Genomic DNA, 25,625 nt, shown 5'->3' with positions numbered 1-25,625 from the left:
ACCTCTGATCTCACTTGAGTTGTGGGTGACAGTTCCCATGCACTTTGAGAGCATCTTAATAGAAGTGAGCACTGCTCTTCTGTTACTTCGGTTCAGGGCTTTCTCTGAAACTACAGATTTTCACTCAGTCCAAACACAGAGCAGCTCTCAGGATAATCCTTGTATGAGTTTCCTTGCTGCTGTAACAAACAACAAACTGAATAGCATAAAGCAAGACAAATTTATTACCTTATAGTTCCAGAGATCTGAAACGTGTCTCACTACCTAAATTAAGGATTTGACGGGGCTGCATTCCTTGCAGAGACTGTAGGAGAGAATCTATTCCCTGGCCTTTTCTAGCTTCTAAAGACTGCCAGCATTCCTTGCCTCCTGGCCCCTCCCATCTTCAAAGCCAGTAACGGCTCATCCAGTCTGTCTTACAGTACATCACCTGGCTTTCTACCTCCTACTTCCGCTTTTCAGGATCTTTGTGATAACGTCGGGCCCACTTAAGTAATCCAGGATAGTTTCTCTGTTTTAGGGTCTGCTGACTAGCTACCTTTATTTCAGCTGCAGAGCTAATTCCCTTTGCCATGTAACCTAACATATTCACAGGTTCCAGGCACTGAGACACGGGAGATCTTTGAGGGGCCATTCTTCTGCCCACTACAGCCCTCGAACAACGGATAACAAGAGGAAGTAAAGAAATACCCCAGTCACTTGTCCTTCTGACAGACAATTCTGAGGTTTATTTATATCGTTCTTTACAGGGTTTCTGCTGGAAGTAAGCCTCAGTTGTACAAAGCAATAGTCACTTCAATAAGGAGGCTTTGTTGGCTTTGACGCAACTTTGTGAATCAACTCCCAAGTAAACTTCTTCCAAGTTCTTGTCTCAGGCTTTACTTTTTGAGAAATACAAACTAGAATATTTGTTACCAGATGGGGTTCTAGAGAAATCTCAGAGGGTTGGATTGTGGAACTGATTTACTCTCTGGTCAGAAGAAATACTGAATCCCAGGTGAAACTATAGACACCGTTGCCCCGTATATAAAGGCTGTATAGATTGTGCTCCCATCATAATCCTGTTCAATTAGCCAATATAGTCCCTAGAAACATGATTACAGTTGATGGCAACGGACTACTGAGAACTTAACATAGCAGTGGCCCAAATGCAAGTGCTGTGCTGGATGGAGCACCTTCACTGGAGCAGAGCAGCACAGTCCTTAGCACTTGCTATGCAGCTACTTAGATGACAAGCGTATTTTTTCAATCTCTGTCAATAGAAAGGATCAAATGCACTTTTCATTTACATGTGAAGGTTAGCAGTTCTTGCCCAAGGGCTATGTTAACTCCACTCCTCTCTCCCAAAATAATCTCAAGATTGCCTGCAGAGATAATGACTGACTTGATATTCCGCAGAAGGTTGTTCTGGTCTAACATACGGATGTCATCATTGTAATTTTGCCTGGTGAACAGGTAGCGAAAAGTATCACAAATGTCCTAGTAAGAGATATTCGTGCTAGTGAGTGGAAGGTAAACTACCAAGAAATTCAAGACCTACCACTTGAACAAAGCTTTTAGGGGCCCAACGGTATGAGTCATGCCAGTACATGGTCATGCTAGTACATCTAAGGTAAACGACAAACGTTGTACCTGTATACCCTACCAATAAGAAAGGGGTACAGTGTTTGGTGGGCTTTTTTGAACTTTCAAGGCTGAATATACTAAACATTGGAATAGTGCCCCAACCAACTTATCAAGTGATTCAGAAGCTACCAGTTTCAAGTGTGTGTCTAAAACGAGATCTATCTGGGATTCAGGTTCAAGCTGAGTTGCAACCTTCCCCGCCTCCTGGACCATGAAATCAGAGAGATCCAATATTGTTAGACATTTCGCTGGTAGAAAAGGATATTGTTTTGAAATCTCTGGGAAGGATTTCAATAGGAGAAACACAGCAAGAATCCACAGTTCTTAAATAAGACATGCGTTCTGAGGCAGTAAAATGCTTGTCATTTGAAGAGGAGCTTTTAGACTTTTAGAGTGTCCTTGATGAATATGAGTAGCTGTCATTGGTTGTCAAGTGACTATGTACTGTGTACTTTGCCATGCTTTAATCACAAATTTCCAAAAACTTGCTGAGTGGCAGATTTTTCTACTTGAGATTCAATAAAACATTGCTTCAGGATAATAGATACATTTTATGGCAAAAGAAGTGAGTCAATGGGCACACAAGCATAGTATCTGCTAAATCTGCTCCTCTTAGCATATGCTGCTCACCTGGAGGCAGCCAACCTGCTAGAGTGTGTGAAGGGCCTTTTAAAGCCTCTACTGAGGCACCAACTCCAGGACAATGCCCTACGTGACTGAGGTGCCCCACTGCAGGATGAGGTACCGACATTGAACCAAGGGCCACTATGAAGATGCTGTGAACTGAATTGCCCCCTCCAAAATTCATATGTTGAAGCCCTAAGCCTGACTGTGATTATATTGGAGATAGGGCTTTTAAGAGGTAATTTAGGTTAAATAAAATTATAAGAGGGGGGTCCTAATCCCATAGGATTGGTGGCCTTGTAAGATGAGAAAGATAAAGAGATGTCTCTCTCTTCACACACATACACACACACACACACACACACACACAAACACACACATGCAGACACAGAGGAAATGCATGTGAGGACATAGTGATAAGGTGGTTGTCTGCAAGCTAGGAAGAGACTTTCACCAGAAACTGAATTGGCCAGCATCTTGATCTTGGACTTACCAATCTCCAGAACTGTGAGAAAATTAATTTCTGTGGTTTAAGCCACTCAGTCTGTAATATTTTGTTATGACAGCCCACATTGACTATGACAAAAAGATTGAAGTTTCTAGGTAAGCCATTGAGTGAATGGATAATTGCAGTAACCATGACCTAAAAAGGGCAAGTCAATCAAGAGCTCCCCATTCTCAAGGAAGATGTTCTAGTCACTCCACTAGGAAAACTGTCAAAGTGAAGGCTGGAGGTGATGTGAAAGTGTAATAGGTGGTAGAAGAAGTTAAAGATGATTGTTAAATATATTTTATGGGTCAGCTATAGCAGTAAGGACTATCAGTCGTGAAATAACTCTCCGGTCTTAAGTCTTTCTTAGAGATTACTGTCTATCATTTTGAAGGGTTACTAAATGGAATTAATAAGTCCAATGCGTGAGGATCTGAGGATAGTTGAAGTGGACTGGGGCAGATACTTTTGATGCTCCATGCCACAGCATCTTGGCCTCCCCCCAATTTCACTTGCAGTTCAGATCGACCGTGAAAAAATCCCACCTTGAGGGCCTATCACCTCTTCATTATTTTGCCTAGGGTCATGTCTGTAGCCACAGATGCTCACTCAGCCTTAGCACGGAACAGGCCAGATGTTCAGAAGAGTTAACACTCTTGGAGGCAAACTTCAACCAATGGGTAAACACTCCAGTCTCTTGCTCTTTTTGAGGCAGCTTTTATGAGGTCTGTTCGATTGGCTCCTCAGTATCTCCAGTGAGATAGACACACAGTTGTCCTCAGTGATAACCAGCACAGTAAATTTAGCTTCTTTTGTTGGCTTTTCCTCCTTCCTTGTTTCATGCCCCTTTGTCTTTTATATCTGCTTCTCAAATAACCTCCCTGCCTCTCAGTCCTTGTCTCAGGCTCTGGTTTTGAAAGAACACGTACTAAGAACTCCAGAATGTCAAAACTTTCAAGCATGTAAGTATAAGCTTAAAGGGCTTCTCTCCTCTTGTGTAAAATAAAATAAAAACAGATGGTGTTTAGGCTTTAGAATTTTATCATTAACTATAAATTTCAGCTCTTCAAATGTTGGGGACAGGTTTACTTACTAAATATTGGCAAAACTGGACTTGAGACTTCATTTAGAATGCTGAGAGATCGCTGAAGTGTTTCTGTCATCTACAAATATTAGGTGTACCTTCTTTCTCTGTGAGGAGGGTTATACCATTTAGCTCTTCTTTAATGCAGTGTGTAGATAAGTGTTTGGCTCCAGCGTCTAGCAGAAAGGTATAATTTAGCAGTTGTCTAGGTAAACTATATTTCCTCAGCTTGCTTTTCACTCTCTAAGCTTCGTAATATGATTATTAACACATGACATAGTATTTAATGGCAATCTCCTTCTCTGTAGCATAGGAGTACTCTCAGGATAGCTGATTTGTTTAGTATATGTATAAACAGTGATATAAAATGACATAAATGCATGTTGATTATTTATGAAATTGTTATTGCAATAATCACCAAAATTTTTAGAATCTGCAAAACAGAAATCTGTAAAACCTGTAAAAGCAGGAAATTTGTATTTAAGGAATTTGTTTTTGTACTTTTTTAGGTGTCACTGAAGGTGCCTCTAACAGTGCCCTCTTGGCAGCCATGCTAGGACCTCACCCGGTCCTGAAGTGTCAGCCATTTGATGGCCTTTTAATAGACACTATTGTTGCACTCCATATCACTGGGTACTTATCACCTACAAAGTCACTGATAGAGTCAATATGTATTATCAAATACTCATTTTCTACTCCCCTGCAAGTTTTTCCTGCACCTGTAAAATAATGTACTTAGTGCCCTTGAATCCTTGGCTTAAATTCTGTTTCTGGGAGAACTCAACAAAGACAACAATTTTTGGCACAACACAACTGGTCCCGTAAGCAGGCCACACCCGACTGAACATGCAAAAATGAATAGACATAGAATACACAAACGACAAGGGACATACAGTACAGCCATAAAAAACCGAACTTCTCAGATTTCTTCTTTCAGGAAAGTGAACTGAAATTGAAGGATGATAAAAATAGAGCCCTCCAAAAACATTTATGGGTCAAGGACAAACCCACATTTCAAGTAATGTTGAGTATCTAACTGACTATCAGAAACTCGAGTAGGCAGAAACTGTGAAGTAAATGAGAAAGAGCAAAAAGAACCATAGGTGAGAGGGATAGAGATGGAGATAGAAGAAGAAGAGATAGGAAAAAAGAAGAAAAGAGAAAGAATAACAGGACGGGAATTTTTTCAGGAGGCAAAGGAGGATGAATCAGGTATAAGGACAGTATTATTGGTTTTTCCTTTTGCCTCAAGCCCCACTACAGCTCAGCATGACACCATTACTGATTCTGTTTTTTTAAATCTTTGATAATTTGTGAACAACCACAAAGAAGTAGAGTTAGGCACCCTAGTCTAATGTAAACCACAAAAATACTGACATTATTGTGTTTTATCTTCATCCTGATTGAGCTATTTTAATTTAAATACCCCTCCCAAAAACTACCACTATGCTCAGGAATGTATCATTGTTTCGCAGTCTTTTACATTTTCTCATTCCTTTATTCATTTATTCATTCATGCATGCATTAGCTAGTTCATTTAACAGATATTTTTGAGCTCCTGCTATGTATGTATCTATTGCAATGAAACAAAATAGATGTCAATCCATTGAAAGACTTGATACTCTAGTGAGGAAAGACAGATGCTAAACAAACACATAACACTACAAGTGGTGTTGAAGACTGCTTAGATAAATAAGCTATAAAAAATGAAAGAGGGGATGCCAGAATTCTGAAAGTAGGCACTGTTGTTATGTCATTTGGGTGATAAGATATTGCCTTCTAGTGGGCTGTGTGGTCAGCTAAAGGAATTGAGGGGAAAGCCATGCAGGTATCTCTAGAGAAGATCCACCCGACAGAAGAGCAGGGACAAAAGCCTTGAGGTGGGAACACGGTTTGGATAAAGCAAAGAAGCCAGTGTAGCTGAAATACACTGAGGGGACATTGAGGGAACTGAGGAGGCATGGCAGGCAGCTTATGCAGCCTGGCAGGTCATTGTAAAGATCTGAGCTTTTATTCTGCATGAAATGAGAAACCATAGGAAGGAGTGAGATAAAAAGTGATAGAATTTGATGTATTGGTTAGATATCAACAATTTTGTTGTTATAACAACGACAAAAGTGTGGGTCGTGTAGCAACAAAGTTCTTTCTCACTCGTGTTACTTGTTGGCTGTGGGTCAGCTGCAGCGCTTCTCCAGGTCTTCTCCACCCAGATATCTGGGCTGAAGGAGAAGTCCTCATACGGGACAACCCTGTACTTACAGCAGAAGGTGAAGCAGTTATGTACCATCTCTCAGCTTCTGCGTAGAATTGGCACGCGTACTGCCAGCGCCAAAGAAAAGCACATCCTCAAGCCTGAATCTTATTGTGCACAAAGTATAATCTTTCAACAGTGAGACTTGCCATAGAGGGAATTTTGAACAATAATTAAATCTAGCAGTCTTACTTCTGTGTCACAAATATTTACTTCTCGTCCTTCTGCACATAAATATTCTAGCTCGTAGAGGGAGAAAATCCCAAAGTGCCTTCCAAACGTATCATCAGGATAAAATCCCAGGATCTCAGAATAGTCTGATATTAGCTCATGGTACAATCTCTATTGATCTGGAGACCTGAAATCTAAAAAATACTATCTACATTCCACCTACATATCTAGTATATAAGAGTGGATGAAAGGCAAATTAGCTACAACAAATCCTCTCATCTGGAAAAAAGAAAAATGGCAAGCACCAATAGTCACTGGTCCATTGCAATTCTGAAATTCTGCTATACAGATATTTGTGGGGGATCCCCACCCTTGGGGTGGAGTACATTTCTTGATTACTCTCTAGTTCTTACCTAGAGATTAGATTTCTGTGGAATGTGGCTCTTTTCTCTGGGAGTTCTTTCCTTTTCTATTTTCTTCTTTAGCTCCATCTGAAAGGGTATTAGAGAATATGCCCTCTTTAGGGTCTGTGTAGCTCCATCTGCCTACTCTTTGAGTAGGCAGAAGTCCAAGTATCATTTTAAATCTTTCACAGTCAGTCCCTTTGAATCTAGACTGTTGAATATTTTAGGTTAATCAAATAATTTTTGTCACCTAATTTTTTCGGCTGTACTGGCATTGGGTTTTTTTTTTTTTTGCTCCAGCTTTGTATTTTTTTTTTTTGGTAGCTGCACTAGATACTACACTATTTATTCTTATTATAATCTACTTGGAGTTAATATTGTATATCACTTCCCATACCTTGAGAAACTTAAGCAGCATAATTCCACTTACACTCATCTCTTTATTTATTCTCAAATAATTTAATTCTATGTGTAAGTCCCAAAGTACTCTATTATTTTTGCTCCATACATCAGTTGTAATTAAATAAATTAAAAGAAGAGAAAGAAAAAGTCATTTTTCATTAAACACATACATCATTTGCAATGTTCTTATTATTTTCCTGTAGATCCAAGTTTCTATTTGGTACCATTTCCTTTCAGCCTTTAGTTCTTTAGAAGTTTTTAGAACTTACTTTAGGACTTCTTGTAAGGCAGGATGGCTAACAAATTTTCTTATTCATTTATTTTAAAATCTCTTTGTTCTCATTTTGGAAGGATATTTTCTTTGGATCTGGAATTATGGGTTGACTGCTTACTTGTTGGCTTTTTTCCTCCAATTTAAAAACTATCATTCCATTATTCTCTGGCCTCCATTGCATTTGATATGAAATCGGTCACCATTCGTATTGGTATTCTTTTATGTGTGTTTTCCTCCTCTGGCTGTTTTAAACATTTTCTTTTTAACTTTGGTTTTCCTCTGATAATTTTGATGTGACTCTGTGTGGTTCTTTTTATAGTTATCCTGCTTGGGGTTTACTGAGATTCCTAGATCTGTAGATTGATTTTTTTTTTTTTTTTTACTAAATTGGGGAAATTTCTGTCATTTTTTTCATGTATATTTTTTACCTCATCTCTCTCTTCTCCTCTGAGACTTGAGTCACAAAGATGTTAAACCGCTTCATATTCACTAATGTTTTGAGTATTTTCTTTTTAATTTCTTTTCTGTTCTTCGGATGAGCATATCTAATTTATCTGCCTGAAGTTCACAGACCTTTTCTTCTCTAGGGCTTAATCTGGTCATAAAACATCTAGTGAGTTTTTGGGGAGACACAAACATTCAGCCCATAACAACTCCCTTTGATCCGTTAGGTTTGCTTTTCTTCTTTGGCAGGGTGGGTCTAAATGGATTTGGCACCTAGTCCTGGGACATGGTCCTTAGTCCTAAAGCATAGTCTTTCTTGGGATCAACAGAGTACCCAAAGTAGTCAACAAAGCATCTTTAGTCTGGCTGGGGTGGAACTCCAATTCAGTTTCTGCTATCTCTGTTCAGTGCTACTCTTGCAGTAGCTTTTCTCTGGTAGACTCCAGTGCAATTTCTCCCCAAACATGTACAGCCCAGATCTTGGCCAAAGACTTGTGGGGATCCCTGTGTAATATTCTGTGCTCTTTTCCTGCATCTTTCTCTTCTCCCTACTCCCTGTTCTAAAAATTCTGCCATTTCATCACCTCCAGAATCTAATCTCTGCTCCTCAGCTCAGTTTGATTACCTTGATATGCTTGGTCTCTTACTCCTTGCATTATAACTAGGAAAATACCCAAGGAAGAAAGCTCAGGTAAATGTGAGTCTTAACTTGTCTGTTTCTCTTCTCTCAAGACTCAAACTTTTGTGTGTCTCATTTTCCAGTGGAGGTTAAAATAGTTGCCTTGTGCATTTTGTCTGTTTCATGGTTGGTTGCAAGTTCAGTATCAGTTATTCTGTCAGGGAGAGAAGCGTAAGTACAGTTGTCATATTAGAAAGTGAAATTTTCTCAAAACCCTAGTTGCCTTTTTATCTACTTGATTGTAGTATACTCTCTGCGGTAATAGTCAACTCACAATACTTCTTAAGATATGCATAAATCTCTATACTTAATTTTTAGCATTCAGAATTTTTTGCAGTTCTGTTGGCAGTTGGTGCCCTGATCTTTTTCCCCTGAGCTCTGTCAAAGATGGCGGATTTGGGACCTGCCACAAAGTCAAGATTGAATTATCCTTTGTTGCTTTGGTTTATATTTTTATAATCATTCATTTATTTTTTTCCCATTTGCAGATGAGAAATAGTTGCATCTTCCAACCCTGGATGCGTCAGAATTTCTGGGTGGTCTATATTCTCTATTTCTCCTTACAACTTTCCCACTCCTCCCAGCCAGTTCTTTTCTCAGATCACCTTCTTTTACAACCTCATCAAATGCAGTCAACAATAACTAGGCATGCGAATAGCCTCTGTTTCCCAACCTCTTCATAGAGAACTACAAATTCTCTGGGTATAATTTTTGTCTTGCTGGTTATGGCAGTTGACACTTATACCAAATAATTCACTATTGCATACTATGTGCTGCCATTTTCCAATCTCCAATAATAGCTTTCTCATCATCTTCCATTTGTCTTTAAAACCAAAGCCACATAAGTTTATTTTTTGTTATTGTTCTTATTGCAGCATCCCACTTCTAGTACTAATTTCTGGTCAATAAGTTTTCTATATATATAATGTTTCTTTCTTTCTTTTCTTTTTTTTTTTTTTTGAGGAAATTAGCCCTGAGCTAACTGCTGCCAATCCTCCTCTTTTTGCTGAGGAAGACTGGCCCTGAGCTAACGTCCGTGCCCATCTTACTCTACTTTATACATGGGACTCCTGCCACAGCATGGCTTACCAAACGGTGCCATGTGTGGACCTAAGATCCGAACGGGCAAACCTCAGGCCACAAAGCAGAACGTGTGCACTTAACCACTGTGCCACCGGGCTGGCCCCTATATATAATGTTTCTTTAACACACAATTCTAAAATGTCAGTGGATTTCTAACAATAGATTTTTCCATTACTCACTGTGTGCCAGCTGCGCGTCAGCTATAGTTCTCTATGTTCTTTTTAGGAACCAGGATGAAAAGCCAACACACATATATGCCAACACCATTATGATGTGGCAAAGAGAAGAAAGATATGATGAAATCATGCAATGATTCTTGAAACGTCTGCTCAGAAGTAACAAAATTCACTTATACTTACAGTTCATTTACCAAATCAAATAAGATAACCAAGCCCAACTTAAATGGGATAAAAACTATAATCCTCATATAGCAGGGGCTCTTTGGTGAAGGACCTTGAAGGAAGGGGCCCATACAGAGAGATATTGTATATTTTGAATAGAAATTCAATGTGTCACACTAAATTTATATTTCAAAAGAGTCTCTTTGATTGATGTACTGAGAACAAAATTTAAGAAGGCAAAGTAGAAGCAAGGAAATCTATTAAAAGAGTGCTGAAAAATCCAGGTAAGAGAGAATGGTGGTCTGAACAGAGCTGTAGCAGGAGCTGAAAAAGAGCTTGGTTTCCATATATGATTTTAAGGAAGAATCAGTAGGATTTATTGATTGATTATTTGCTAAGCATGAGAGAAAAGTAGAACACAAGAATGACCTCAAGGTTTAAGCTTAGGCTTAGATTCCACAGTAACCAGACTTAGTCAAACTTCAAGGCTTGAAAGGACAGCTCTCAAGACTGTCCTGACTTCTGACATCAACTGCAAGTTTACAGAGTTGCCAAAACTACCTTCTGGTTCAGTAATCTACTAGAAAGACTCACAGAACTCACTGGAAAGCTATCATGCACACAGCTATAGTTTATTATTGGGAGAGGAAACAGATCAGATTCAGCCAAATGAAGAGCGTTGGGCAGGGTCTGGGAGGGTTCCATATGTAAAACTTTCATTGTCCTTTCTTGTGGAATAGAATGCGTTACACTCTTAGCATCAGTGTGTCACAATACGCACAGGGTATTGCCAATGAGGGAAGCTTACCAGGCCTTCAGTGTTCAGAGTTTTTAACTGGGGACTCTTTTATGTGGTCATGATAGATTGATTGCCTATGTGGTTGATTTCAATCTCCAGGTCAATTGGTAACACATGAAGCAAAGTCCCTACCCTAAATCACATGGTTTTTCTTACTGGTATAGCCATCCTCCACGCTACCAGATGATATATTCAGCCCCTTTCCTCAAAAAAGATACTCCTGTCAGAAATGACATACATTGCCTATTAGAAGCCAAGGGCAAAGGGAAGACCTCTCTTTGGGCAAGGCCAAATTCTTTTCTACACACATGCCTATTTCTGAACTAATTATTATGTCCAGAGAGACTAGGTTGCCCTGTATTTTTAGAACAATCATACTTCTCACCCCAGACCAAATCAGAGCTCCATCAGTTCTATGAACCACATCTCTGCGACAGAAGAAAGTAGTGGAACAAATCTCATTGAGACAACCATAATCTTGAGAACAAGTATTATAAAGGAAATCCAAAAGGTAATGTGAGAGAAAGCAACAGCTGATTAAAAAGTGGAGTGTGGTGATGCATACTTTGAAGACTTAGGATGCTTTATGAGCAGGTGACATTTAATCTGAGGCCTGAAGAATAAGAAGTGAAAAGAGAAGAGGAGAGGAAACAATTTAAACATGAGTAAAGAAAAATGTTTAAAATAAAAATGGAATTAGTATGGCTGGTGCACAGTAAACTAGGATTGAGAAGCACGGGGTTAGAATGGAAATGGAAACAGAAATCTGATTATGAGGGCTGTTGTGAGTGTCAATATGTCTTGAACCCTACTGTTTCAGCGTGCTCAGACTTCCAGAGGCTATATCTACATTTCTGTGCCTGAGGGCTTTTTGTACGGGCTAGAGGTATGTAGAATAGTACCCACACCCCCAAACCCCTCCAACAGTGACTAAGAAAATATACATACTATTTTCCTTCCCTTTTGAAGGTTAGGATAGCTGGTAATTCTGTGATGTATTGTTTATGTTACTTCCTCAAGTAATCCATGGATGAAGTTCCAGCCTTCCTTCTGGTCTCTGGATTATTAACACACACTTTCTTGGTCCTTCCCTTTCTGGCATTGCGTCCCCAGTCATCTACAAGTGTTTCCAGTGCTTCCAAAAAGCAAAAATACAGAACAAACACATCTTACTTGCACTTGAGTCCTTGTCCCTGCGTTTGCTACAGAGGGAACCCAAACTAACACAAAGACAGAAAAAGCCATGAAAGATTTTAAGCAATGAAATCACAACATCCAACAAGTGTTTCTAAAGATTACTCTGATCTCTGTATGTGAAAGGCATTAATATAGACAAGAGTAGAAGATGGGAGTTGCTTACAAGCTATTGCAATATCTGGATAAATGGGCAAATGATGAAGTGATTTGGATGAGGATAAAGACAGAGAATATAAACAAGAGTGGAAAATTCAGAATACCTTTGGAGATAGAATTGACAAGACAGCTTATTGGGTTGGAATTGTTGGGTTTAGGCAATGGAAGAATCAATAATGACTCCCATGTTGTTTGGTGTTATTACTTTGCGAGATGACAAAATCAAGTGGAAGAAATTTATTTACTTCATTTGGCGGGAATGATCAAGAGCTACATTTTGGGCGTATTTAGTTTGCTTAATAAGACACTTTAAATGAGATGTCAAGAAGGCATTTGAACACACATTTAACACTAGAAGGAAAGAATTGGGCTAAAGATTTAAATTAGGATCCATCATCTTATAGATTCTATTCAAAGTCATGGGACTCATTGAGATCACCTACAAAATAGTCTACATAGAGAAGAGAAAAAGGAGTAAATGAATGGGTCATTCTATAAATAGTTTTAGATAAGTAGTTAACTTTCTTGATATTCTATAAATTAACAGTTTAAATATGAAAAAATGTAAAATCAGAGTATTAGAAAAAAATATGCTCAGTATCATGTACACTGAAAGTGAAAAAGCTTTTGTAGGGTCAATACCATAGTCAGAAGCCATCAAGAGCTTTGACTATAAAAAATGAAAAATAAAAAAAAAGTTAAACATCAGGAAAAACTCTCATAATATAATTAAAAAGTAAATATCACAATAAGAAAATGGTTTATTATATTTCTGTGTGAGTATATATAACTATTTATTTATATAAGGGTTTCTTACGAATATACATGAGGTCAAACATTTTGGTAGACAAAAGACATACAATATAACCAAAAACTAATGAAAAGAAGAAATTTAAATCTCTGACAACCATATTCAAAACGTAAATTAAAAGAAGGCCAACTATACTGGGGAAAAAAGACATTGAAATTCATCAGTTAGCAGATACCTTTCTTCACCTATTAAAACGGAAAAGTTTAAAAATGATAGTATCTTGAGGCTGGCCCTGTGACCGAGTAGTTAAGTTTGTGCGCTCTGCTGCAGGCGGCCCAGTGTTTCATTGCTTCGAATCCTGGGAGGTAGCGTCCCACATGCCACAACTAGAAGGACCCACAATGAAGAATATACAACTATGTACGGCGGGGGGGGAGGTGAGGGTTGGGGAGAAAAAGGAAAAAAATTAAATCTTTAAAAGAAAAAGATAGTATCATATCTTGGCAAGTTTATGGAATAATAGACTCTCTGATTCTTCACTGATGAAAATGCAATTGGTACAATTTTCTAGATGACAATCTCACAATAGTATTCATCAAAACTCTCAATGCTTTGATACAGCAATTGCTCTTCTAGTAATTTATCCCCCAAAATAATTAAAGATATATTCAAAAATTTACCTAACCAAAGTAAAGCCAGAGATGTACTGTGGTAAACTTGGGACTTATGTATTTTCTTTGGGAGATGTAAAGAGAAGATTCCTAGTTATCATTTTGATGTCAATAATGGTGGACAAATCCCCCATAACCCATGGCTAAACCTCATGGAGACTGTGACAGAGTTGGACTCACAAATATTCAACTTAGAAGTACCTGGAAGAAGAGACAACTTGAAGAAGCAAGGATGTTGCAAGGGAATCTGAAAAGGGAAGCTTCCAGGATGAATGCTGATGATTTCCCCTTTGGGTACAGTCTTAAGCATTTTGATTCCTAATTACAATGAAAGGTCAATGAGGTCAGAAGACCAAGTAGTACAAGGACAATTGAAACAATGAATGGCTAGTACCAACAGAGTTAACTTTAAAGAGCTGGCAAGGTTTGATTAGTCCTAAACGCAAGAGATTACTCCTTCTAGGAATTAATGGGCTATTGAATGTGTGAGGAAGAAAAGGCAAATTTGAATTTTCTTATTCATACTTAATATCCTGATGAAATCACCACATAGCTAACATCTAAAAGCCCACAAACTCAGAAATAGAGTTTGTGTTAGGTTTTAATTATTTTATCTCAAATTAATTCCATGCCAAAGCAAATAATAAAAGCTTTTAACGCACAAGTGTTTGCCAAACTGTTAAATTCTTTGATATTCTTTGTCTCATTCAATGCATAATAAATATTTATTGTGTGTTGGGTACACTTCTATGAACAACTTGCAATTAAATTATTATTGCTAGACTAAACAAATTATTTTGACTCACAGTTAATCCTTAAATTATTAAACACTTTATTTCTAAACCGTATGTATAATTTGTATTTATAATTAAATGCATTTGAACAAATCAAAGTCATGGCAAACAGAATACTGTTAATATTTCTAATAGGCACTTTCTCTACTGCACGTATTCTTTGAAGATAAATGACTCCAGCATAATTTGTATTCTCTGCTTTAACAATTGAGAACCTCATTTAAATAAACCAAAGTCTTATAGGTAAAAGACTCCTCAAACGTTAATGGAGGATTGAGAAAAAAAATTTAAAGTGATTTTTAAAATTAGATTCTCTTGTTAAAAAATTCCTGTAGATCTCTGTTTCTGCATAAAATATTCCACATAAATATTCTTTTTATGCAGGGCTGACATGGATGGTTATATGGTTTATGAACTGCACAAAGGGACAGGACCAGATACGGCTCAATAGGGGCTGAAATCCACCCAAACTCCTGCTAGACTGGGCTGTGTGGGAGACACTGCATCTACCCTGGGCTAAAAATTCATGAATGAGCCATATATACTCAAGTTGGTCCTGATTTAATGCATCTCTGTGCTTTACAGAATAATTGCAAATATAATGCATATAATTATTTTTGCCCTGAATCATTCTGGGAATAAGCTGCCAGCCAGATATCCCTAATATTTTAGTGTCTATTTCCTACAAACAGGGACGTTCTCTTTCATAACCACTATACTAGCAGGAAATTAACATTGATACTTCACTATCAACGAAACCTTGGATTCCACTCAAGTTTCACTAAATGCCACCAGAACGTTCAGAATTGCCCATTGTCTTTAGTTATCAAGTCTCTTTTGTCTCTTTCACTCTGTAACAGTTCCTCAGTTTTTCCTGGACTTCAGTGACTTTGACGGTTTTGAATATTCCAGCCATTCAATTGCGTAGGGTGTCTCCCAATTTAGGATTGTCTGTTAACTCTCGTGTTTAGAGTCAGATTATGTTGTTAGGGATATCACAGAGTGAGGAGGAGTTTGTCCTCTTGCTGCATCCTCTCAGGTGACATGCAATTTAAATTTGGCTCGTGGCTGATGGCTTCACTTTGTTTATTTGATTGAGATGGTGTCTGTGAGGCTTCCCAACTGGAAAGTTAGCTTTGTCTTCCATTTGTAATTAATACATGTTTTCTGAGGAAGTTGAAGTTATGTAAATATCCATTCCTCATCAAGCTTTTGTTTTATTTATCCATTAATTTTTATCAACATAGACTCAAAGTCCACATCCTATTTTATTCAGTGGGTTGTGAATTCACGGCTATCATTATTTTGGTGCTCTTGTTGACCCAGTTTTATCAGCTGGAACCTCTTCAGGCTGGCTCTTGCGTAGTTTTGTTATGTCCTCATTATACTTTGAGCACGTCCATGTTCACTGACACAATAAAATAGTCCAGGTTAATCCTATAATTTTCCTGCCTCAACCCTTATTTAAAAGATTTGGGTGCTAGATATGCTTATTGCTGTGGGAGTGTCACTGCTCCCAGCTCCCTCAGGGGAGAGAATTAGGGAACATTTCTACATCTATTTATCTATGTTGAATCAGTAACACCATGACCTTCATGTCCAATCCAAAGTTGCAAGGTGAATTCTAGTTTGTTTCTGTTAATTATTTTTAATATGTTTTTTAAGTAAGTGGCTGTATTTAACCAATCTCCCATTGCTACCACCGTCCCCTCCGTGGGAATAGCCCTCTTTACCATGTTAGTGTTTGACAGCCTACGCTGGGCCACCGCTCTAATGGGAGTGGAGCCCCACTGCTCTCTGTGCTCAAGAACACCTCGCTGACATGGCTCAGACTCTGAAAGCCTGGGCCAGGCCAGGTCTCCCATGTGACAGCTGCCTCACCCCTCTGAGCCCTGAGAGGCCAAGCTAGGGTGTCCCTTCAGGGATTTCCTCCCCACCCTCATTGAATTCTGATGCCCCAGGCCAGTTTGCTCCTTTTCAAGAACTCCTGTTTGCACCTCTCAGATTTTAACACCCCACCTTCCTCCTGCATCACCCACGGCATCCCCTCACACACTGGTGGACCACAGGGTGTACCACATACACTACGTGGCTGCTCTTCTTTCTCTGCTTAGGCTCTGATAGCCCGTGCTGGGTAAGTACCTACACGGATACTCTCCTTATCCCACCACAATTCCTTTCCGCTATTCCAGACATGGATGCTCACCTTCTCTTGTGCAAACTAGCTTCAGGGCTGGTTCTTTAGAAGGGGAAGGAAGAGAAAAGAAAAGAGAGATGGAAAACTTTTGTTTGTTTAAGTTAGATGCAGAGGGCTGCCTTAATTATACTCTTCGCATTATCATATATCATCGGCCACGGTCGAAACAAAGCCTAAGTCTTGTTAAACTTGTTTTTTAACGCATTTCATAATTCACTTTATGTGTTAATTTGTTTATATTTTATTGTATTGAATGCTGTGTTTAAATTTTCTTCCAAAGTATATATTTCCTCTATCTTTCACTCTGTTTTTTATTTATCTCACTATTTCCTTGGCTTTTTAAAATATTATGTTAGATATTTTAATTAACTTAATTAAAATTTTAAATCTGTTTTTAATACTCAAAATTTCCCCTCTATTAGCTTGGAATATTACTCACTTATTCTTTTTTCACAGTGATTATTCTTAAACCTGTACTATATGTGTAACTACACAAAAATGGGGTTCTCCCACCAGATGCACACAAAAATGCCAATTAATGACAGCATCAGATTTTGGAAAAGAAGTCGGCTTTGTTCTGTGAGATGGATCTGCAGGGAGACGGGGGCTGTGTGCCCTTAGGTCTGTCTCCCCAATCCAGGGCTTTGGGCACAATCTATGGGATGAAGGGCAGGGTGGTCTGAAGTGTGGAGGTAGATGACTGGAGGTGAGGAGAAGTGAGGTATTGATAGTCTGCACAAGCATAGCCAATCTTCATGCCTCTTCATAGAATGCATGTTCACAAAATGGCAGCATTACCATGATGTGAGGGTGGAGTTTTTAGCTCCTTGACGTCAAAAGGTTCTCTTGGCAAGCATTTGTGCAGGCCGAGTTGATGGGTTGGTGGTCTCAACTGGCCTGAACTGGACAAGGGGTCTCAGTTCCTGAAAAACCACTCGTAATTACCCTGTTGATAAGATGGGGTCAGTTGAACTGGTTCTAGAGAGTCTGTGGTTACATACGTGTGTGTTAAAGTATAAAGCTACATCTTAATCTTCCTTCCACACAACATCTTAGAATGCTTTAATTCCTCCCTCCAAATTCATTTGTTATTGTTTTCTTTTACTTTAATTTTATCCATGTAACTTCTTAAAATACCTGTTATTGTGATATTATTATTCACATTGCTTTCATATTACACCAAAAAGCATTATTTAGATTCATCCTTGTATTTTAATATTTTTTGTGCTACTTTTCTTCTTTCATCTAAAATTGGTCTTTGGGATCATTTTTCTTTGTCCTACACATATTATTTAGAAATCCCTTCAGTTAAGGGCTGTTAAAAACTGTTCTTTTGGGATCATTTGCCTTCCTTTCAAGGTCTGTTAGATACCCTGAATCTATGTTGCAGTCTTTTTCTCAGAGGCCACTTAAGATATCACCCTTCTCTCTTCTGAATTGCGATGTTAACAAGTTGGCTGTGTTGTTGGTGTTGTCATTCTTAAGCAGGCAATCCAACTTTTCCTCTCAGGCTGCTTTATGATTTTCTCTTTCCTTTTGGTGTTCTATAATTTCTAGACGTATCCAATCTCTAGAAGTGCACCAATGTGCCTAGATATAGATTTAATGTTTTTTATACTTAGTATAAAATATTTAGAGAATTATTTGGATAACATTTAACAGTCATTTGTGTTAAAAAAGAAAAATTGGAAGTAAAATGCAATTTCTTTACTTGATAAAGAATTTCCACCCACCCCTACACAAAAATTTTTAAGAACCACAGTAAACATCATGTTAATGATGAATGTGAGAAAGCATTCTTTAGCTCAGCCAAAGACAAGGACATCTGCTGTCATATCCAAATCATATTGTTTTACAATGCCTACAGCGTACAATGAATCAAGAGAAGGAAAAAAATGTGAAAATTAGAAAGATAGGAAAATTGTCATCAACATAATAGTTCATACTGAAAACCAAAAGAATCTACAGTCAATGTGTTGGAATTAACAAGTGTTGAGCAATTTCATGGATTCATGACCAATATACAAAAGAATAGCTTTCTAACACATCAGTAAAAGCCATCAGACCAAATATAATAACAAAATCTACACAATTCACAATTGCAACAACAACAAAAATAAGATACTTAGAAATAAATCTAAAAAAATGGTGTGAGGTACTTGGGAAAAAAATGTGAAATTTTATTCTTAATATTCTTATGGAAGATTAAAAGGCTAAAAGAAATTTTCTTAGATAATTCTAATGAAGAAAAATAGAGTTTGCCTTTTCAAAACTCAGGAAAGATTCTAACCAGTAATAATTAAAATAATATGATCTCCTCACAGAGATACACAAATTTACTGCTGGACCAGAATACAGAACCCAGAAATAACCTACTAACAGTATTAAATTGTCTATTCATATGGAAAATAATTAGATCCTTGCCTCTGGCCATATAAAAATAAAGTATAGTTAAAGATATAAAAACATGAAAATCAAGACAAAAATTTTGAAGAAAATGTAAGATAATATTTTTATGTGTTTGCCTAGGAAAGAATAGGTAAAGATTTGTACAGGAAGTGTAGGGTAATATTTCCTGAACAAGACACAAAAAGGGCAGTAAATGACGTCTTTCATTAAAAAAAATCTTTTGTATAATAAAAGCCATTAAAACAAATTTAAAAGATGATTCTCTTTTTGGGAAAATACACTTTAATAATAATCAACAAAGGATGAATCTCAATAGGAAGAACTTCTTACAAATAAATAAGAATATTACAAGTATATCAATATAATAAAGGAGCAAAAGATGTGAATTGGCAGATCACACAAGAGCAGACCTGCAGCTTGGTACACATAGAGCTGATTAGCCTTCTTAGTAATCAGATGAGTGAGGATCCTGTGTTCTGAAGCTAGACTTCCTAAGTTCCAAAGCTGCTCAACCACTTGCTAGCTGTGTAACTTTGGGAAGTTATTTCCGTTTCTCAGGATCCTTTTCACTCCAAACAAGAATGATAATATCATCTAACTTACATACTTATTGTGAGAACTAAATGGTTTAGTACATGCAAAAAGCTAGACCAGCACTTGGCACAAGGTGACGGCTCAATAAATGGTGCCCACTCTCAGGCCATCAGGGAGGTCCTCGCGTGGAAGCAACAGAACAGAGCCCTACTGAATATGAGGTATGCAGGTAACCCAAAGTGTCTTGAGTGCAATACAACACTTTGGAGAGGATGGAAAACTAGTTTGAAGGAACAATATTCCAGGGAAAAATTATCTAAAACAGCACATAAAAGAAAGCATTCACTTTAAATTTTAAAATATATAAAACCATATATTGTGTTGGATTATGAACATGTAATAAGTATATCAAAACATGGCAGGGGAGGATACATACCAGCTTCAGGATAACAGTTAGGTCTGAGAATGAATGAATGAATGAATGGTTAGGGAAGCAACTTCAATGGTGTATATAACATTGTATTTCTTAAAGAAAAACTAAAAGGACTTGTGGTAAATAAGTCAAAATGTCAACACTTGTTATGTTGGAATGAATGGATGACAGAAACATGAAGGTCTGTTATTTACTGAAATTTTCTCTGTATGTTTTAAATATTTCATAATTGCAAAAAGTTCTAAATGGGTTGACTGCAGAACATTTTTTACATGTCTGTCAGAAATATTCTTGCTTTATTTTATAGTTATTCATGTACATATTTTGACTCTGCCATTAAATATAATTCCTTGACAACACAAGCAATTTCATTTCTAAATTTTATCCCTTAGCTTTGAAAATAGTGTTTGATACATAACAAGGATGCAATACAAGTTTGATGAATGAATGAGCGAATGTTCCACTGGGCACTTTGGCATTTTAAGTTTTTAGTACAGACATCTGTTAATAATTCACAGAAACACCTACAAAGGACCTTACTTATTTGTTCTAAATATAGAAAACAGCCTATTAAGTATTTTTAAGTGTTAAATTTCTACTTTCAATATTGCAAGGAAAACAATTATGTATTGCAAACATGTATCCCTGTGCTTCCGCTTCACTTGCCTTTTTATTTTAAAAGAAAAACTAAAGGATTTTTATTTTCATTGATTCATTAAACTTTGTATCATAGTTTGTTACATTCTGACTCTCGCAAAATCACTCCCAGTATTACAGAAAAATGCTCAGAAGTTCTCCAACCTTAACTGAATATCCAGGAGTCATCAGAAGGAAATAAATTAGAGGCTGCCAACAATGAAAGGGTTTTTAATTTGTTACTGAATAATTTATGTTTTCTTTTCAACAAAAGGAAAGAATGTGACATTTTTCCCTCAGGATCAGGTAGTTAATTATTTTGGGCTCAAAAATACTTGCTCGTTATTTTATTTTACTATATGTTTATTTGTGCATTTTTTTCCTCTTAGCCTTCATGATAAAATCACAAAAAGCAAATCAAAAAGAGAAAAGCCTTCCAAAATAAAACAAAACAGGAGTGAGAGCTACTCTTGGAAAAGAAAAGAAGGTTCCACACTAGCTAACCACACACACACACACACACATACACACACGCACACACACACACAAGCTTGGTTTAATGAGAGACACAAAGCTATCTGACCTGACCTGAACATTTGTTTGAGGAATAAGGATTTAAGATAATTCTTTACTATCCTGCTTTGGGGGATGTGTTATCTTTCAAGTCACAGTGTGTGAAATAGTCGTTTTACCACTAAATATTTTGAATGCAATCTTATTTTGCCTTTTAATTTCTTCTAAATGCTTATATTAACTTCAGATTCCTCTCAACTTTTTTCTTGCTGCTTTCCTTTTTCACTTGTTCTGCCATAATGTATAGAAATCTTACATATTATACATAATTTCTGCTAATATTCTCTTTCATTTATTTTAATATTTCCTCAATTATGATATTTCTTACTCAAAAAAATACCAGTATTGTTAAAAATTTCTCATTTAATTAATTAACACCCTATCACTGATAATCCGCTTATATTTTTTGTGTTGATGAAACAAACAATGCATGGGCACTAGCATCAAAAAAAGTTAAACGAGATCTGAGTATTTTGAATAATTCCATAGGGAAAAATTCAAAGAAAGATTAAAAGATTAATCTTAAAAAGATTAGATCTTACATGAAACTTCAGTGTGTTCTTTAATAATAAATTACCAATTGCCAAAGGCAAATCTTAATTCAGGAAAGGTGAGTGGGGAAAAAAATCTAATTCATTTTGTTTCTAATGTAATCATTTAAAGTATGTTCAGCCAGTTAAAATGATCTGTAAACTTATTTTACTTATATTATTTCATTTAAGCCTTTACTCACCGAATAAGGAATATATGTATTTAGCAAATACTATGTATCAGTCACTGTTAGACACTGGAATAGGAAGAGTTCAAGCCCTGTCTTTATTTCAAAGGAAGGACAAACAAGCGGGACTATGACTATCAGCTGGAGGAAGCCAAGGACTGTGTGTATTTGCTTCACTACTATGTATCTAGTGCCTACCACAGTGCCTGACACATAGTTAGTAGTCAACAAATCCTTGGTGGTTAAATGAATTAAAAGAACAAAATACCCAGTAAGATAATGCCAAAGCACTATGAACAGAGAGGAGAGAGTGGCTAGTTCTGCCTATGATTGTCAAGAAGTGAGTTTGATCTCACAATTTGGTTTGAGAAGACAGAGCATTCTTCTTTGAGGAAATGTCTATCATCCACACCATGAGATTTCACTGGAGGTACCAAATCAGGGGAACTTGACAACCCCTTACACACACATCCCGCCATCCACAGGTGGGCACTTGGCCCAAGATCAGGCAACCAAACCCATTTGGGCAAATGGACTCAGTGGAAGGAAGTGAAACTGACACATACAAAACATGATATTTTGACTTACAGGAATTTTTATTTCGATAAACTGAACTCAGGATGTAGTAGCAGAGAAAAGATGTGGCAGCATCACCAGAAAGTATAACAAGCCAGTTTTATCTCCCTATTTGACACTATCAAATAAGAAGGTTTAATGTTAGGATCTTGTAATAAAACCTAATGAAGGAATTTACAGGTTAGAAGTCTCTTTTGCATCTATTATCTCACAGAATCATTAAAAACCCTCATGAAGTGTTTGTGATATCTCTCAAAGACATGATCTCTCTTTTTCATTCAAGTGCTCTTGGTCTGAGCTATGGAAATAGTCCCCCTAACAAGCTGCCTTCAGGATTCCAGCCCTCCCGCTCCAAATTCCATCTCTTCAGCACTACCGAATTCCCAAAACACAACTTTCATCAAGTTATTTAATGAAGACTCATGGACTATTTGTAAAGCCCAATTGATTTAGAATCATCTAAACTCCTGCTATAAAAGTCACGTTCCATGCATTCTGAACTATTTGAAATTTCAGAAGCATGTCATGTTTTTAATAATTTAGTTGTCCTATACTTCCATAGAGTGTATTTTTTCTGCCTAGAACATCTGTAATGATATTTGTCACAGGGCTGTGCAATCATTTATTTACAGGTTTAGCTACTATACTAGGTTGGACAGCTTGACGGCAGCACAATTCCTACTTACCTCTTAACTCCTGAATACAATGCAATGCCTAGTAAATAGTGCTTAATCCATAGTTACTGGTTATGGTTCATTCTCCTTCATGATAAGATTCAGGGAGATTTAGTGACCTGTTGAAAGCTGCATAAATGAAGAGACCTATGTTGGCACACAACCCTTATGATTCCTAGTTTAAATGTCTTTGATTATACCTCACTTCTGAAAACCAGCAGGCCAGGGGAAGGCCACAGAAACTAATGCAAAGAGAAACCAATAGCAGCTTCCTAGGAGTTTCATAAACTCAAGCCATTTGTCACTGGGGTTCAGGTAGATAGGAGGATTGAAGAAGGAAAATGACCCATGTTATGGCTCTTTGTATCCCCGGTTTCTGTCTAGCATTTATATCAGGAAATTTTATATTAATTATGAACAAATGGAAGGTGAACTGAATCTTTTTCTAATTAGCTTTTGGTGTTATAGGTGAATACTGACACCAACCAGTGACATTAACCTTATCTCTGCCCCAGCAACCGCCCTTCTTTCTTTCTTCTTCGCATCTTTTTATTCTTAAAAACAGGGTCTTTTGGATCTTAACAATTTAATTTGTATGTCCTATGTGACATCTGAATGCTGACAATTTTTGCTAAATTTCTTGCTTTCATTAATTGCCGATAAAATGGCCTAGATTGAACTTGTATCGTTAACACATTCCAATTATCCCCACATTCTTGGACAGAGAGATCTTGGTCTTTTGGCCTTTGTCAGATTTATTTTTGTCCTTGGCAACTTTTCGTGAACTTTTGAATCTACACAGTTTCTCGTGAACTCTATTTACTCCATTATCATTCTATACTCAAAAGAAAGAAAAGACAATCTTGCAAACTAAAAAAAAATCTAACAAATAGCTTATCCTTAATTATGTAATAACTTTTGAACTATGAAAATAAAAAATATTCAATTTGCTATTTGACAACAAAATAACTGATAAAGGCATTGATATGACTAATTCTAAGTTTAAACATTTTAAGAAACTTCCCCATTTTATAGATACGTGGTGGCATGATTATTAACAAAATCCAATTCATGTTATGACCCCAAAGAACATAATTCACTAGAGAAATGTACAGGAAATGGACCTGCCTTGGGGATTGCACTGACTATATTTTCTTATTTTCTGTACTTTTGATGCTCTGGCATTTGGGGCCTTGATCCTGGCCCTCACTGTGTTAGCGAATTCTTAGAGATAGCAAATAAATCCCCAGCCAGCTCACCTATGATACACAAACCCACCAATCCAGAGCCCACATCCGCAACCATCTTCTTTGTCAAACTTTCACATACACTAAGCCAGTCACTCCCCCTGCCCTAAATCACCTCAGGGCCAGTTACGGGGCAACTAGAGATGCCGAAATTATTCAAACTATCCAATTCTAAACTTAGCATATCTGCCCACCTTGCCCTGTCCATTCCTTCCCACAAAAACCCCATAAAGGGTCTGAGTCGTGTTCTCTCTTACAGTGCCTCTGACTCCTAATTGTCCCTGGTCCTTCCCCATGTGGCCCTGCTTGATGAGCCACGCATACTGTTTCTAAGGATCTGTGAGTGTAAACTTCTTCCTTTGTGACGATCATTTTTCTGTCTGCGTATCTTAACATACCTGATTGAAACAAATCTTGGGTACCTTTTTAACACTCGGAAGCTTATTAAAATAAACTCAAGGTATTTCAGCAGTATGTAGGTAACTAGTAATGGATGTTATAAAGAGAAGAAACAGACAGAAAAAAGGATGTAGAAGAGATGATTTCTAAATTTTTTTCCAGCTCTAAGACACTATGATTCTATGGTGATTAATATTTGAGATTTTCCTTTCATAGAACTGTGTATGCAGAAAACACACAACAAACACAGATATACTGAAATACTTCTAATATGTGTACAAACAATAAATTTAAAACGAATTTACTATGTAAGCTTGTAATAACTAAAGTATGTGATTAAGTGCGATCTCAGAGAGGAATGAGCATGGAGTGGCTATGAGTGAACATTCCGGAACCCTGTGTATCAATGCAGGGAGATAGAGGAAATGATGGAGATTCACTGAACTAGCCTGGAAATCCAAGATGATGAACTTATTTCCTTAGGGGAAGTCAGATGGCTTTCTACAAAGGAGCATGTTTAAGAGCTAAGCAGCTAGAATGATAGTTTCAAGTGATGAAACATGAGCTGAGAACTAGAGTCAGCTCTGTGCTTGGAGTTCATTAACTCTTTTCCAAAGGGTTCGGTCTTAGGTGAGGATGTAAAAATTGTACCATTTCATAGATTCTAGTTAGAGACATCAGTATGACTTCATGTTTAGCTTAATACTGATGGTTACATATAGAAATATGCATAGGCAAGTGTATATGAACAGGTTAGTATACACATATGCATTTTTTGCTCCATCAGCTAAAAGGACCCAGAAGAAATGATATCCCAGTAGTAAAAAGCACACCTAGATCCCAGGTCTTCATTTCTAATGCCATTCTCCAATAAAACATACCAACGCTACATGGATAAATGGCTGATCCTAGGACTCAGGCAGGAAAATTACAAGATGAGCCTGGAGCATCTTGTAGTTCCAGAAATTAAAGAGGATTTAAACAAACA

The sequence above is a fragment of the Equus caballus genome, chromosome 9 (assembly GCF_041296265.1).
Source record: "Equus caballus isolate H_3958 breed thoroughbred chromosome 9, TB-T2T, whole genome shotgun sequence".
NCBI classification, from domain to species: domain Eukaryota; kingdom Metazoa; phylum Chordata; class Mammalia; order Perissodactyla; family Equidae; genus Equus; species Equus caballus.
The sequence above is the reverse complement of the archived record's forward strand: the minus strand, read 5'-3'. Positions refer to the sequence as shown.